A 14,975-nucleotide genomic window follows, 5' to 3' on the forward strand; every position below is an offset into this window, starting at 1 on the left:
TCTCCTCCTTTTGTTGACATATGGGAAATAACTGCGGTCTGGCTCTCCCAACATACACCCGGTTTGATTGGCTACTGCTTGTACTGTCAGATTTGCATACGAGGGATTTGATTGGCTGACGCCTCCGTCGAGGCGGCAAAAGTAGAACATTGCTCTACTTTTGCAGCGAGCACCTCGAGAGAAGCTACGCTTTGCTCCCACAATGCAGTTCGGCGAATCGTGACGTCACCCCATTCACTTTGAATGGGGTAGAAGCGTTGAAGCGGCAACGCACGCCGCCGTGTGTAGGGGCCGTAACTGTTGCTTCTGCCTTGTGCCTGACATCACCAGACAGCTTTTAATAAAGCAGCTCTCCCACGCTCTCTAAACTTACTAAGTCAATGAGGCAGTCTGGCTGTTCCACAGATAGTCACTGAACCGCACCTGACCCAAAGAGAGAGAAACACACATACCTGAGAGAGAGAAACACCCACACCTGAGGAGAGAGAAACACACACACCTGTTTGCTGCCTGCGATCTGCGATCTACGGAGGCCTGCTCCCACCTGTAGAGGCTGTACTGGAGAGGGTTTTTACCCCGGAGTCGTCGCGGAGAGACGGAGTGGATCCACGCTTCGGGCTTGGCCTGCTTCCACCGGGCGTGTGCTGCACAAGGTTCTGTTTTAGGACCACTTTTATTCTCCATCTACATCAATAGTTTAGGTGAAAATGTGGATGAAGCTACTTTACATTTGTATGCGGATGACACCGTGATGTGCTGTGCCGGTCCCTCCATTCAGGAGGCTGGTGTTAAATTACAGGCTGTTTTTAACATTTTTCAGACTCAGCTCTCTGAACTAAAGCTTCTTTTAAATGTGGATCAAACCAAGGTAATGCTCTTTTCAAAAGCAAAAAAGATACCAGAGTCTGTTTTTGATATTGTAACTACGCAAGGAACAAAACTTGAAGTGGTTGCCTGTTACAAATACCTTGGTATCTGGCTTGATGATTGTCGCTCTATTAAACTTCATGACAATAACCTACTTAAAAAGCTGAGGGTTACTCTAGGTTTCTTCTACAGAAACAAGTCCTGTTTCTCGCTTGAGGCCAGGAAAAGGCTCTGTGACCTTTGACCTGTGCTGGACTCTGGTGATCTGGTCTATATGAATGCACCTGCCCATTGCCTGGTCAAGTTAGATGCTGCGTATCACAGTGCTGTGAGATGTGTTACAAAGTACTGTAAAGCACTTACTCATCACTGTACCCTGTATGCCGAGGCAGGTCTGCCTTCACTAACTGTACGGAGGCTCAGTCACTGGTACATGTTCATCTATAAAGCCATGTTAGGTAAACTACCTTTTTATATCTGCTCTCTGATCTCTCGACGAATTGAAAGTACGTATTGCCTGAGATCTCGTGATGTTGTTTTATTAAATGTGCCAAGTGCTAGGACTGTCTTAGGGAAGAAAGCTGTTAGATGTGCAGCTCCACTAAGTTGGAATAGTCTGCACACCTGTTTAAAACTGAGCACTTTGGTTCCCCTGCATCACTCTGAAACTTGGCTGGGTGACATGCTGTCTGACACTCACGGTACCTGTCACTGTAAATAGAGTTTGTAAACTGTACCCTGTACATTATGTTGTCGTCCTTATTGTTGTTCTGTTGTTTTGATGTTACATGTGTAACTAATGTCCTGCAGGTCACCTTGAAGAAGAGATATTTTGATCTCAAGGGGCTTCACCTGGTTCAATCAAGGCTACAAACAAACAAAAAATGTCAAAGTGGATTGTAAGTGTTTCAGCTTTTTGACCTAGTGCTTGTGTTTCTGGTATACTGTGTACTCGGTATATTGGAATTATATTAGTCATGGTCTCTAGTATTACGTGGAGGTACAATGAAAAATAAGTTTTGAATATGCTGCACTTATTAACCTTGTTAACCCCCCTTTCATGAAATTATTATTTAGTTACATGATATGTAGTCTCTTCCCCTTATTTGCCCCTAAGTATTATACAGTTACACGCTATGTTTCCTTTAAAAGAAAGCTTTTATTTGATAATTCTGCAGTCAAACAGATAAAGTAAAGCTTTACACATGTGATTGGAAAGAAAAACACAAGTAAGTCCACCTTTAACCAGAGGTGGGAAATGTACCGTACTTTTCGGACTATAAAGCGCACCTGCATATAAGCTGCAGCAGCTACATTGTCCGTCTGTCTTGCTCTCGTTCTGTCTCTCGGTTCCACTTTTACTTTGGCGCGCGACCTGTCTCACTCTTTTCCGGCCTCCAGCTTTTCCTGCTGGAGCCCATAGCGTTAAAGGTGGTTAATTTTACCTGTAAAACCCATAGATTTAGGAGGTTCCCTAGTGGCCGTTAGCTGTACAAAAAAAATGGGGGAAAAAGTCGCGGCTTATAGTCCGAAACGTACGGTACTCAGATCTTCGAGGGAGCCCTGCAATGCTAACCTTCGGGTCGGAGTAAAAAAGACAACATCACTGCACCATTCTAGAGGATAACGTATGTGTTCACTAGGTTAGTGATAGGGATTTCAACTAACTTTCTCGACCAAATATTTGTACAGGAAAATATATATGTCAAGGACATTACTTTGCTTTATAAAACAATAGTTTACATATTGGTACATTGTCAGGTTTCCTTTTTAAAATGACTGCTGACTGCACAATGAGTCTGCTAACACTGAGCATACATACAGGATATGGTTTCTAATTGGTTAAGGTTTTTTTAGTACAGTTGTTTCTTTAAAGTCAGTGTTTCTGATCCCCTCATTGTCATCTCTTCAGATGACAATGAGGGGATCAGAAACCCTGTTTTGGTTTAGCCAACATTCAACTCTTCTTCCTCCCCCTCAGATCCAGTTGTTTACAGTTCCCCTGAAGCCCTTGGCAGCAAATGCAAACCCAACGCCCCGACAGTCAGGCCAACACACACACACTCCTGCTGAAAGAACTGCCCATTGGGAATCGTCTCCGACTCAAGTTTTATAGTTTGGGGAGTGGGGGGGGGGATATTAAAGAGCTGTGCCTCAAAGAGGCTGCTACAGTGAATGGGACATTGTGTCTTGCCCCACATGAAAGATTGAATCCACTCAGCAGCATTTAAAGAAAGAGGATTCCGAGACAAAGTAAAAAAACATTTTGCAAGAAATGCACCCTGTAACCATTATCATGTTGCACGTTGTTGTGTCTCATACACTAGTCGCTCTTGGAAACACATGTTCTTTTAAAGGTCCCATGTTATTTCTACTCATCATAGTTCCATCGTTGAGGTCGACTCGAACAGATTCACATTGTTCAATGTTCAATGTTCCAAACTCACATTGGTTTCTCACAGCATCTCTGTAGAGTCTGTGTACTCACTCTCTGTCCTGCACGGCTTGTTGGAGCTCCTGCCCCCCCCCCCCCTGTGAGCCCACTGTGCTCTGATTGGTCGGGACGTTGCGAGGCTCGTTGCTGCGAGGAGCGGCCAGGATTCCGGGTCGGCGATACAGCGAGAACAAGAGAATATTAGTATATTGAGTAAAAGGTTTCTAACGCTGTGAGCATGGGTCTGAGGAGAGCATTTCTCCACCATCACAACCTAGCCCGAAAAACGTTTACCCATTTAAACAGTCGTGGTAGATACCTTGTTTGTTTTAAACATCGTAAATACACAAACATTACATCACATTACATTTAGCTTACGCTTTTATCCAAAGCGACTTACAATAAGTGCGTTCAACCAGGAAGACACAACCTTGAAGAAAACAGAATCATAAAGTACAGCAGGTTTCATAGAGCCTAACATTTCAAGTGCTACTCAACTGGCTTTAGATAAGCCAGTCCTTTGTTAGTATATAAGTGCTTTGTTAATAGTTCTATCCTCGAAGTGGAGTCGAAAGAGATGAGTTTTCAGTCCGGAAGGTGTGTAAGCTTTCTGCTGTCCTGATGTCAATGGGAGCTCATTCCACCATCTTGGAGCCAGGATAGCAAACCCACGTGTTTCTGCTGGTGTGGGAGAATTTAGGAAGGTTGAAGACCAGACGAGCCATGAATACTTACAGGTTGTGTACCCGAATCTCCCGCTGGTCCAAACAAAGTAGGAACAGCATCGTTCTTCAGTGCCCTACGCTGTACATATCCGGCATGAAGCTTTGTTTCGTGAAAGGCTGGCAGAGGGTGTGGCCTCCGGGTGTTCACACGTCACTGTACCCAGGAAGTAAACAATGGAAAATGAGAAATCTCCAACGAGGCGTTCTGGAGCAACATAGACTGTGTTAGAGTTGTACTCCCTACAGGGTGGACTTTGAGGGTTGTTGACTCTGCAGAAAAACCTTCATAACACACAAGGGGACGGGTCCTAACCGGAACAGCATGACATGGGCCCTTTAATCATGATTCTTCGATACACACAAAGCCTTTTGTTTTTAGGCTTATAAATACATCTGTTACTTAAGTTAGTCTGTGATGCTGGGAGTAGAATCCAGGTATGATATGTACAGTATATTGAAAAAGTGTTCATCATGTTTGATTTGATGCCATTTCAAACTGTCAGAGCAGTTGTGTCTAAGTCTTTGCTGCATTTTATAAGATTCGCTTATATGAAAATACTGTGAAAACTCAAACTGTTCTGCCATGACAGATAACTACAAGCTTTGAGTCATAAGTTATGACATACAATGAGTAAAACAAAAGCTTCTGACCTGGCCATGAAACGTAACCGCTGTATGGATGAACTGTTATTATAAGTGACATTGTTTTACTCCTCGTCATAACATTTTATTACAGTTCTAGTACTTTCATACTGACCCCTCGAGAGGCTTTTAACTAAACAAAGGCACATTACTCAATACACCTGATCGTTTGTACTTTCTTTACACAATATTGGAACAACATCAAGGGTCAGGTTATGCTTGAATAGAACTAACGTGTACACGTGTCTTCAGAAGACTAAGAGGGAAACGATTGGAAACATTAAGAGCTGTGAGCAATCAGAGACATTTGTTTTTCATCTCGAGTCAGGATGAGTTAGGATGAAGTGAACTCACCAAACTTCTGTGGCAGCGTTCATTTTGGAAGCTATTTTACATTTGTTCTTAATCATACTGTCTAAGAACAAATGGTTTTCATTTTGGCCGTAAGATTTAGTGACTCACAACTCAAAATGTTTCATTTCAATTCATTCCAAACCTTTAAGTCAACTTGTAGTCATACATTTGAACCCAATGGGCAGGATTTCTTTTGGAACTTAATGTTTCTGCATCGGTGTTTTGTATCAATACATTTCAAACCAACCGCAGATCACACGTGGTAAAACGCAAAGTGTTTAACTTTGTGAAACGACTAGTTAAGAAAATACATGGTTAGGTTTTAAAAAAAGGGTACAGACGTAACGTCATGGACAGGACATAATGTTGTTCAAAACACCTCTGGCAAGAGAAGGTGGAAGATAATGGAAGTAGAAAGAATTCTGCTGATTTTTGTCAACAATATATTAGCATTTAATGACATCAGTGCAGTGTTGTTGTTCTGTTGTCTAAAGCCGTTAAAAAAAGTAGTTAGTTGTGTAGTAGTATGTAGTAGTATGTTGCTATCTGACTTGTTCCTTGTCTATGCTGCAAGCTAGACGTTTGAGGTTTTATTAGCGACTACTAGTATAACACACCTGAATCTTCAACCAACTAGAAGAAGGACTTCCATTTTGGAAACATAGGCGCAGTCAAATGAGTGTATAGAATAAAAAAAGAGGAAATTGATTTAAAGTTTTAATAAGAAGTTCAATACTAAAACAGCAAACTCGTATCTTCAAGTCTGACTTTCACTTGTGATGCTCTATTATTTTCATCCAGGCGCGGCCAAGGAATTTGCAGGTCATGTCTTTCACAGTGAGGAAGAGGAGGGGCAAGGTGAAGACCAGGTCCCAGGAGAAAGAGGGATACAGTTACTGTTATCCATGTCAACACATGTGTTTGTCTCTCGTGCCCTGAATCACATGTTTCACATCTGTTGATGAAACTGAAGCAAGGAGAAGAAGATTATTCAGAAAAGAGGTTTTAAAGTCACTAAAGGTTGCAAAAACACACCTAATAGTCACATGTTCACATTTTCTGAGGACACAAACTCAGTATCTACCGCCCTCATATTCACCTTTGGCCCCTTTGGTTCCGTCTCTGCTGAACACATCTGTGACACGACTGCAGCTCCAGGAATGTCTGATGAGGAAAACTGATGTCGCTTCTCAAAAGCAAAGTGTTCTCTGTCTGCTCCATCCTTCATGCATTGGAATCAGGCTCCGTGAAAAGATTAATCACACGACTGATGGTTCTGAAAACTAATCAAAATCTTGCATGAGTAATTATTGATCTCTTGACTGCTTAAGAGACGCAGTACACAAACTTCAATCGTTTTTTGTCCAGCTGGCTGTTTAATTTTTAATTCTCCCTTTTCAAAAGGCAGTCTGGTTGGTGAGCGCTGTGTTGAAATTGTATGAGATGAACCAGGGTGTCCGCCGGGTCTTAAAAAGTATTAAAAGTTGATAAATCAATTTAGCGAAAATTAAGGCTATTAAAAAGTATTAAAAAGTATTAAACGGCATTTTCCAAGGTATTAAGAAGGTCCACAGCAACGACAACATGAAACACCCTTTAATTTACTGCAACGACGTGTGGGGAAACCCCCTCAAGGCGGCCCGATGCATAGCGCACGTTAAGTTCCGTTGCCTTGCTCCGCTCTGGGGGGGGGGGGAGAAGAGTGTGTTGGGGTGCCACTGGTGGTGATGAAAGCTGGCTTGAGGGGCCCCCACAGACTCTAGAATCGCACTGTCGATCAAAGCTGTCCGGTCCCACATGCTAACCCCTAGATTCCACCGGGTCCGTCTGCGTCGTGTTACGGCTGCGCCGCGGTTTTGGTCCGGCCTCCTCCGGCGTCAAACCCTAGCGGGCGCGTTTCAGAATCGGAGCGTCTTGCCTGCCGGCTCGCAGTTTCTGTTGATTTGGGCATATTTCCTGGACAGGCTACTTTGTACAGACAAAGTTATATTAATAATAATATTCCAGTTATAAACGACATGAATCAAAGATGTGTTGCTGTATTTTAGTGGTAAAAAAAAAATGCATTCATCATAATAATTATTCTATATATATAATTACACAGTGCCTGTAAACCGGAGGAGAACGCTGGCATTTCTCCTCCTACTTGAAAGACTACGGAGGGATAGGGTCTGCAAAATTAGTTTATTTTGGGGGTGGGCCGGATGCTCTGACCGGTCCACTTCTTGCCCGGCGCCTCTGCAATGCCTCACGTCGAAGAAATATGCATGTCATCTTCGTGCTCATCCAAGAGGAACTCAGAGGCATCCTCTTCATCCTCCTCCATATAATCCAGCTGTAGGACATCCTCCGCGGGTGGAACCACGGTGAGGTCCAGCTGGGAGCCCCAGCTTGACACAGCGCGGGGCTCCGCTCTCGCGGCTCTTGCCGCCACCGGGCCCCAGCCTGACACGGCGCGGGGCTCAATCTCCGCGGCGGTCGCCACCATGTCCCGATTGCCGGCCGGCGAATCAACGGACATGAAGGGCTCCTGTCCCGACAGGCTAGCTTGGTGCGCTAGCCGTCGGCGGAGGCTCTTGATGGTGAAGCGGGCACAATGCCCGCACGAACCGGGGGTATCGATAGCTTCCTGGGCGTGTTCCAGCCCAAGGCAGGACGAGCAGACCTGGTGCGAGTCCGTGCCCGAGATCCTAGACCCGCAACCGCAGAGCCGAGCCCCCGAGCCTCCGACTCCTCTGGTGTGAGGGAGAGAAGGGTCCATCCTCGTTTGCCGGGGTGTCGGCACGGAGGGACAAGCTAGTAACAGGTATGTTACCGGGAAAAAAAATCCAACCTTATCGTTATTCCGAAAGGAAAAAACGAGGGGGTAGATTTTTCTCCAAAAAATATTAACTGGTGTGTTAATATCTTTCTTATCTCCGTCTCCTCTTGTGTGAGGGAGAGAAGAGTCCGTCCCCGCTCGCCGTGGTGTCGGCGCGGAGGGATAAACTAGCAACAGGTATGTTACTGTTTGAAGAAAAAATTAAACCTTACCGTTATTTCGAAAGACAAAACGGCGAGGCAGATTACAATATTAACTGGTGTGTTAATATTTGTTCAATTCTTCTGCAAAGCAAAAAAGTAACCGGCAAGCGCCCGTCGACCGAATGTTAGCTTGGGTTCAGTCTGTGGACCGTTAAGCTAGCCCGGCTACTGATATTCGAGATGTGCTCTGAAGCGAGAAGAGGTGTTTGAATGACGCTGCGTCGTAGCGCAAGCTACTTAAAGGGTGGGTGGATTCCCTGACGTAGACGTCAAGATCACCAGCCAATCAGGATTGGCGTAATGAGATTGATGCTTCTGTTTGCATATACGCGTTGAGGCGCATCCATAGTGAGACATCGAAAACTGAGTGTTATGAATGAGAACTGTAGAAAGTAGAAATATATAAAGTAGTATGAGAGAGAGAGAGAGAGAGAGAGAGAGAGAGAGAGAGAGAGAGAGAGAGAGAGAGAGAGAGAGAGAGAGAGAGAGAGAGAGAGAGAGAGAATTCTCTCACAAAGGAAATGTAAGATACACGTTTGTATGCAAAAAGTTGAAACTAGACAAATGAAATACTTTGTCTAAATAGATGTTGTTTAAGAATGTGACTCTGAAACTGAGGCAGTTTTTGATTTAAGTAACACCATCCAGTTAATCAATGTACTCTTTGATGACTTATTTTCTGCTACCAAGATACTTTTAGATACAGTTTGTAAAACTTTACAACTGGTAGAATGTCAATCACTTTGGAACACATTTATTTTCTTAAAGACTGACTGTAAGAGGCACGTTTGTGATTTTAGCACTTATTTACTGACACTTGGCAGATTTTGGCTTTTTTCTCTCACCAAGATACTTTTAGACACACTTTGAGGTATGCAACCTCATTTACAGCTATCGCTTTCAAGCCTTTAACTTAAATACGCTATGCAACGTTGGCTAAATACTGAAAGGTAAGGTGTGAATATAAAAACACCCCAGAAATAAAAGCTAGGTCAGAGCTAAGGTAATGATCAGACCCCAATGTTATATGTTGTTAGAAAACACCCGTGACCACCAAACATGTGGTCACTGTCAGTCATCAGTTCCAAGCTTCAAGTAGTTGGATATGTCCAGACACATCCAAGATGCCCGACCGCAAACACTTAAAGAAAATAAGCCATGATACCTGGATATACCATACTAGTACTTTTTGTTTTTGTTGTTGATACATTCAAACATATTATAATAATTAAATGAGTGAATGGTTGTACTGAGTTCTGAATGTAGGAATGCCTTGGGCATGTGGTTCCCTGATTTTTGCATCATGCTTTTACAACATACAATATAAGCTCTCCTATGTTGTTGTTGTTGTAGTACTTTACTTTATCTGTAGCTATTAACATGATTGCTCATATTTCAAGGCATATGTTTCTTGAGCCCTTATTTTGGATCACTTCCTCAACTGCCCCCATTCAAAACTATTAAACATACTATGACCATTCTTTACTTATTTAGAAATATGGTTTGAATGGAGTCATTTGAGTTGTCTGATGCACTTGATACAATTTGACTTTTTAACATGATTTATTCAAAACCATTTCCACACAATGTCATGACTTTTTCAACATCTTTTAGACAAACTATGACTTTCTTTAATATGTTTAGAAATCCTATACTGACATTACAGACCAACTATATAATATAATTCTTAACGACATACTATACTAGTACTTTTTAAATCAATCAATCAATCAATGTTTATTTATATAGCCCAATATCACAAATGTTACATTTGTCTCAGTGGTCTTCACAGTGTGTACAGAATATCAGTATGACAATACGACACCCTCTGTCCTCAGACCCTCGGTCCTTAGACCCTCTGTCCTTAGACCCTCACATCGTACAAGGAAAAACTTCCGGGGAAAACCCACAGTTTTAAGGGGAAATGGGAGAAACCTCAGGGAGAGCAACAGAGGAGGGATACCTCTCCCAAGACGGACAGACGTGCAATAGATGCCGTGTGTAAATTGAAAAGATAATACATTTGCAACATAGGTAGTCCAAATGTTTGGAAATGCATGTGTGTATAATAGGAAGATGAATCCACGAGGATATCCATCAGGACCGATGATCCAGGACCACAGCCACGACTCGCGATCCAGGGCTCGCGATCCAGGACACAGGACCGCAGGATCATCCATGACTCCGGATCCCGGCGTATATAGACACCAAAAAGAAAGACATGTGGAGAAGCTGGGTTAATCGGAACATGAGAGTACACAGGTACAGACAGAGAGAAGGAAGAAGATGTCCCCCGACAAACTAAGCCTATATCAGCAAAACTAGGGGCTGAATCTAATCAGCCCTAACTATAAGCTTTATCAAAAAGGAAGGTCTTAAGCGCACTCTTAAAAACGGATAGGGTGTCTGCCGCCCGAACACAAACTGGAAGCTGATTCCACAAATGTGGAGCTTGATAAGAAAAGGCTCTGGCTCCCATTGTACTTTTAGAGACTCTAGGAACAACCAACAACCCTGCATTATTGGAACGCAATGCCCTAGCAGGCCAGTAGGGTATAATGAGTTCTTTAAGGTAAGATGGCGCCTGCCCATTAAGGGCTTTGTAGGCGAGAAGAAGAATTTTAAATTCTATCCTGTGTTCTCTAGGGAGCGGATAAAGGATACATCCTGATCAAATATAACACCAAGATTCCTTACAGTCTCACTGGAGGCCAAATTAATGCCATCCATAGTTAGTATATCTTTAGATAATTTGTTTCGTAGATTCTTCGGGCCAAGTACAATAACTTCAGTTTTGGTCGTGTTTAACATCAAAAAGTTTAAGGTCATCCACGTTTTTAAGTCCTTAAGGCAGTCTTGAATTTTATTTAGATGATTAATTTCATCAGGCTTGATTGATAAATATAGTTGAGTATCATCCGCATAACAATGAAAGTTTACAAAATGATTCCTTATAAATAAATGTTCGGACATTCTACACTGACTCTTTTTTAATTAAATATATGACTATGACTATGATTTGTTCCACATACTGGTGTATACAATAACCTTTTTCATATGTTGACTTCCTTCATGATATTTTCATAATTTTCAATTTGACCTCTTGTTCTCTATATTTTCAACACACTATACTATGACCGTTTGGACTCTTTGTTATTTACTATTTACCTTTTGTTATTTTTGATATATTATTTGACTATGTCTCTTACACTATTATCACATTTTACAGTGATATGACTTTCTTTTCATTTTTTTTTCATAGTATTTACGAACATAACATACAATGACTTTTTCTTCTTAAAGAATATTTTTGGGTCAGATTAGACTTTAAAGGATAATGATGTGTTAAAGGGGGAGATAGAGGATGACACGTGTAAAGGTAGCAGGGTGGATTTTAACCTGCAGCAAATGTTTCAACAAACTTAACCTTATATTTTTCATGAGTTCTTTTAAATACTATTTTATCTTTTTTTTATTACAAATATGTTTTTTATGGAAGCCCATTTCCGCCACTTGAAAAAAATTAAATCCCCATGAAAAGTCATAATTATGAGATAAAAAAGTCGAAATAATGAGATAAAAAGTCATAATTATGAGATAAGAAGTGCGCATGCGCTGCAGTGGCGCTGTCTTTAAAGGTCCCTTCATCACCTTGCTGCTCTCCACCATGCAAACAGCATCTATCTAGTCCTAAATAAGGTAACTATTACAGGTGACTTTTGTAAATGTTAGATGTTACATATAGCCTATATTGCAGCTAAACTACAACAATGCAGTTCATAGCTTTGACATTACCCGTTATGAACTATAATATATATGCCTATAGTTTTGTGGTAACGTTCACGCCACTAATGACAATAGTGTAGGCATACTGCTGCTGTGAGTTGCTCTAACTCTAACCCGTGAACGTTACCACACAACTATAGGCATATATATTATATTCATAACAGGTAATGTCAAAGCTATAAACTGCATTGTTGTAGTTTAGCTGCAATATAGGCTATATGTAACATCTAACATTTACAAAAGTCACCTGTAATAGTTACCTTATTTAGGACTAGATGCCGTTTGCATGGTGGAGAGCAGCAAGGTGATGAAGGGACCTTTAAAGACAGCGCCACTGCAGCGCATGCGCACTTCTTATCTCATAATTATGACTTTTTATCTCATTATTTCGACTTTTTTATCTCATAATTATGACTTTTCATGGGGATTTTATTTTTTTCAAGTGGCGGAAATGGGCTTCCATAGTTTTTACTGTTTTCTTGTTGATGTTTTTTTTATATTTTTTGGACATAATATATAATGACTAATTTTATTTTATTATTTTTATGTATGTCTTTTTTTTTGTATCCTATTTTTCTATACAATAATTCATTTCGACATAGTATGTTAACATTTTTGAAAAACACATTATGTACATACTAAACATTAATCACTTTCTTTCATTATTTTTCAACATACATGAAGGTGGCACACCTTAACCAAGCCAACCAACAATAGCTTGAGGCAAAGCCAGGGTGGCAGCTAGTGACGAGCCGAGGCTTCGGAGCACGGCTTGAGTTATCCAGGAAGTTTCTGGTGAAGCGCGTATCGAGGCTTGTCTCACTTTAGGCCAGTGACTGCTTCAGATAGTGGTTCAGAGCGTCCAGATGTGTTTAACCACTGACACTTCACAGTTTTATTACACTCATATGGCCCCTCCTGTTCCTCCATGTTTGTTCTACGACATAAATGACCTCAGCAAGTATCACACTTGTGAATGTCTGAAGCTAATATAATCTCATAAAAGCAGTTATAGCTAACAAACAGTGGTGTAACATATTAAATACATATAATCAAGTACTTTACTGTTAGATGTGTTTCTACTTTCTACTTCTACTCTACAGATCAGAGGTACATGGTGTACTTCATGGTGTTAAATCAGACTTTAGTTCCACCTGGAGTAAATCCACCAGCTACCCTGCAGTCTACAAAGTACTTCAGACTAGCTGCACCTCCACCAGCTTTGAGAACACTTTCATGATCAATCATTATAAAACATATATATATTATTCTGAAATGGACCAATCTGCACAACGACTACTTTTACTGTCTTTCACTATATTTAGATGAGAATACTTTTCTACTTTCACTTGAGGAACATTTTGAATGCAGGACTTTTACTGTAACAGAGTATTCCTACACTCTGGTACTTCTACTTTTACTCAAGTACACGATCTGAGTACTTCTACATTTACTCAAGTACAAGATCTGAGTACTTTTACTTTTACTCAAGTACAAGATCTGAGTACTTCTACTTTTACTCAAGAACAAGATCTGAGTACTTCTACTGTTACTCAAGTACAAGATCTGAGTACTTCTATTTTTACTCAAGTACAAGATCTGAGTACTTCTACTTTTACTCAAGAACAAGATCTGAGTACTTCTACTGTTACTCAAGTACAAGATCTGAGTACTTTTACTCAAGTACAAGATCGGAGTACTTCTACTTTTACTTAAGAACCAGATCTGAGTACTTCTACTGTTACTCAAGAACAAGATCTGAGTACTTTTACTCAAGTACAAGATCGGAGTACTTCTACTGTTACTCCAGAACAAGACCTGAGTACTTCTACTGTTACTCCAGAACAAGACCTGAGTACTTCTACTGTTACTCCAGAACAAGACCTGAGTACTTCTACTGTTACTCCAGAACAAGACCTGAGTACTTCTACTGTTACTCCAGAACCAGACCTGAGTACTTCTACTGTTACTCCAGAACAAGACCTGAGTACTTCTACTGTTACTCCAGAACAAGACCTGAGTACTTCTACTGTTACTCCAGAACAAGACCTGAGTACTTCTACTGTTACTCCAGAACAAGACCTGAGTACTTCTCCCTCTGCAGCTATTCTCTAATGAAGTGAGTTCTATCTCTTCAACATGGCGTGGCATCAATAAAAAGTGTTTATCACAATGTTGTTGTTGATGCATACACACTGGTCTCCAGTAGCAGCAGGAAGCCGTGTTTAGTGAAAAGCTCAAACCCACTTCCTGCTCACACTAAAATCACAAAGAACTCTGGACAGATATTGAATGTGTGTTTAACGGTTTGAGAAACGTGTGTGTGTTGATGTAATATCCATAGCCTCGAGTGCAGCTCGTTCAAATGTATCCATATGAGATGAATGTGTTTCTTTAGGAGTAGAGGAACACGGGAGGGAAGCTCAGGGCCTCGGGAGGAGTCTGAATAGAACAGTGATTCAACGATAGTCAGAAGGACGCTGAGGCTGGGCACACACACACACACACACACACACACACACACACGCGCACACACACACACACACACACGCACACGCACACACACACGCACACACAGGGTCAACAACAGAGTTCATTTTCCTTTATTAGAACTCTGCCATGAAGACGTTTTTCCAGTTGTTGTCTGACATCAAGATCGAGACGGAGGATATTAAACCCCGTGTGTTGTGTCCCTCCTGCTGTAGTCTGTGCTGTTCTGCTCAGATGTGAAGACATCTTATCTCCTATCTTCAAATGTGATTGCTTTGCATTAGAACATTACATTTGTGAGAGGAACCAAACAGAACATTCACCAGTGAGGTAACTACTGATGTATTCCCGGGGCCTCATTGATAAAGGGATATACGCTCAAAAGATGGCGTACGCCAGTTTCTACGCACTGTTTGCGATTTATAAAATACTAACTTGACAGGAAAACGTGCGGTCCTCCACGCAAACTCTAACCCATGCATATGCACTAAGCACACACACGGGAGAGACGAGAAACTGCGACACCGTTGGCAGAAGGAAGAATGGAGAGAAATGTGTGGAAATAATACCATAAATAAAACGTTACCTCTCATATATCATATATGAAGAATTCATTTTCAAACATTGATTAAAGCCAATGTTAAAATGATTAA

The 14,975-nt window shown here is 41.4% G+C and overlaps 1 long non-coding RNA gene across 1 annotated transcript; it reads right to left on the reverse strand.

The window, feature by feature from the left end:
• Positions 1–5,789: 5,789 nt before the first annotated feature.
• On the reverse strand, positions 5,790–8,235 carry LOC117463407 (uncharacterized). Its single transcript, XR_004553910.2, has 3 exons — positions 8,056–8,235; positions 6,122–6,305; positions 5,790–5,989 (listed from the first exon to the last, which is right to left on the reverse strand). It is a non-coding gene; the product is annotated as an uncharacterized lncRNA (long non-coding RNA).
• Between the last annotated feature and the right edge of the window lie 6,740 nt (positions 8,236–14,975).

This window comes from Pseudochaenichthys georgianus, chromosome 18, assembly GCF_902827115.2.
Source record: "Pseudochaenichthys georgianus chromosome 18, fPseGeo1.2, whole genome shotgun sequence".
NCBI classification, from domain to species: domain Eukaryota; kingdom Metazoa; phylum Chordata; class Actinopteri; order Perciformes; family Channichthyidae; genus Pseudochaenichthys; species Pseudochaenichthys georgianus.